Here is a 2,213-nt window from a genome sequence, read left to right on the forward strand (position 1 = left end):
AGAAAATTTGGATTTCGATTCGTCATCGCAGTGAAAGCATTATTACTGAAAATCCGCCATCTGCTCACATCCCAGAGTCGCTGCCAGAATTGAAGGAGGAAATATCCGTATTGTTCGTCAATAAGGTGAGATAAAGTGGATCAGCTTTGTTGGACTGGATAAATCAAACGTTTCTTCGACTCGCAGGCAGCGGATAAATAAGTGCTCCCCGGGTGGTCAGTAGAAACGGAAACCGAGCGAGGTTGCGAAGGTAGCAGCAATCCGTCGTCACCGATTCCAGTAGAAAGCTGTGGAGGACTTGCAATTGCTGCTGCTAAGGTGAGATGAAAATTGCCCTGCGAGTAACGGTATAACGGAGTGTGGTATTGTTTACAGACGGAATCCGAGTCTCCTATTGCCAGATTAGCCGGAAGGACATACAACCAAAGCTCAGGTAAAACAACATTCGTCCTTCGAGAATTATCCTCTCTAAACCCAGCATTTTGCCGTAGATTGCTGAAGACTTTGGTGGCGAAGGGCAAAGAGGAAAAGAAGGAGAAAGAAACCTTCACAGCCTCGAGACAAGGCAAAGGTGAGTCTAACCATAAAAACCCCTCCTATACTCAGTAAAGTAGCTGCTCGTTATTGTAGTGTCGGGTGCCCAGCAAACCACATTACGGACGGTAGCCATAAATTTAGCGAAATTACCAACGGCCCCATTGGGTGAGTGCCTTATTATCGTACTGCATGAGCCAATCTTAAAGTAGCGATGAATTTTAATAGGGTCGTTTTTGGGAGCTGAGCCAAACGCTTTTCGGGACTCGATTTTCGCCATCTTGGTTTTGCGAGTCCCGTTTTTGCGAAATCAAGCTGCGGACGTTGCGAGAGCCAGCCGGAAGTAGGCGGAAGTGCTCCGGGCAGCTGTGGTACGCCCGTCGAAGCAGTGCAGCCAGGCAGGGTTGCCAGTTCTACAGAAAATCCGTGATATTAAGCTGTGATACACCTGTGCCGTCCGAGCTGTGATATGATTGTTGTTATTGTTTGGATGTTAGGGTAGGAAACGGGCCCGTGAGTAATAATGTAAGCTAGCTTAAGTTTTTAAAATGTCGTGTGTAAGTAAATAATTATAATTGCTACAGATTTGGGTTTTGCGTGTTTGTGTTTTGGGTAAAAGTTAGCCGAGCAGCACACACTGAAAGTCAGTGGTGCTAAACCTGTTTCAATATTTTAACTTTATACTTAGTTAATGATGATTATCTGCAAAAAATTTCATGTTGATCAAAGTTACCCCGCAGATCAAAGTTCCCCCAGTTTACGGTACCGTAATCCGGGGTAATATTGATCACTTTTTTCAATATTTTTCGATTATTTTTTCTGTAAAGGGGAATGTGGCATGTTTCATATTTTAAAAACCAGTAGGTACTGGACTCCTATGAACGTAAAGCATGGTTGCAGAAATTTTATTAGACTACTTTAAATTTGATTTAAAAAATCGATTTCGGTTCTGTTTTGAATCTGATGCTTTGGGGTAACATTGGTCAGTCTCTATTATCGACGGTTTTTACGAGTTTTCTTGATCATAAAGGATACAAAACACCTTCATAATATTTACAAATGGTAGTGTATAAATTTTACCTTGCTTTTTAACGTTTTCTTTTAAAAACATTTATAATCGAAAAAAGAACGATTATGCTGCATACATTTAGGGGCAAAAATTATAACAATTGCTAAATAGTTTAAGATTCAAAATACAACAGAATTTTTACTTTCACACATTCCTCTAGACCCTCCCACTATTTCCATTCTTATTTTTTCTTCAAGCTAACCATATGATAGGGTTCCTACCCATTTTTCCAATACGATCTTACTTTTGGAAAATGTTCTTATTTTTTAAATATAAAAAAATTATCACTTAATGACCACAAAAATAGCACTTTAAATACACATATACAAAGAAAAAAGTTGTTCTTTCACTTTCAACAACCCGTTTGCATCTAAATGCTTTTTGGTATCATCAGGAGAGCTGTTTGTTAGAGAGCCTTAGAAAACATAGATATTTGAGGATTTAGAAATTGAATTTTTACTTATAGAAAAAAAATTCAAATACAAACCAAATTTTGCATTCTTGATACTCAATAAATAGGCTTTCAAATGTAGAAAACAGTTTTCAAAAATTCAAACTTTAGACTGAGTTATTGGTGATAATGTGCAAAAATGTATTGTTGGTCAAAATT

At 38.5% G+C, this 2,213-nt stretch overlaps 1 long non-coding RNA gene across 2 annotated transcripts; it reads left to right on the plus strand.

Moving 5' to 3' along the window:
- The first annotated feature begins 243 nt into the window (after positions 1–243).
- On the plus strand, positions 244–1,182 carry LOC129739263 (uncharacterized). Of its 2 annotated transcripts, XR_008735788.1 has the most exons (5): positions 244–318; positions 376–433; positions 492–571; positions 631–702; positions 763–1,182. It is a non-coding gene; the product is annotated as an uncharacterized LOC129739263 (long non-coding RNA). The 2 variants fall into 2 exon arrangements; XR_008735787.1 differs by having other exon boundaries at positions 492–1,182.
- The last annotated feature ends 1,031 nt before the right edge of the window (positions 1,183–2,213 follow it).

The sequence above is a fragment of the Uranotaenia lowii genome, chromosome 1, assembly GCF_029784155.1.
Source record: "Uranotaenia lowii strain MFRU-FL chromosome 1, ASM2978415v1, whole genome shotgun sequence".
Taxonomy (NCBI): domain Eukaryota; kingdom Metazoa; phylum Arthropoda; class Insecta; order Diptera; family Culicidae; genus Uranotaenia; species Uranotaenia lowii.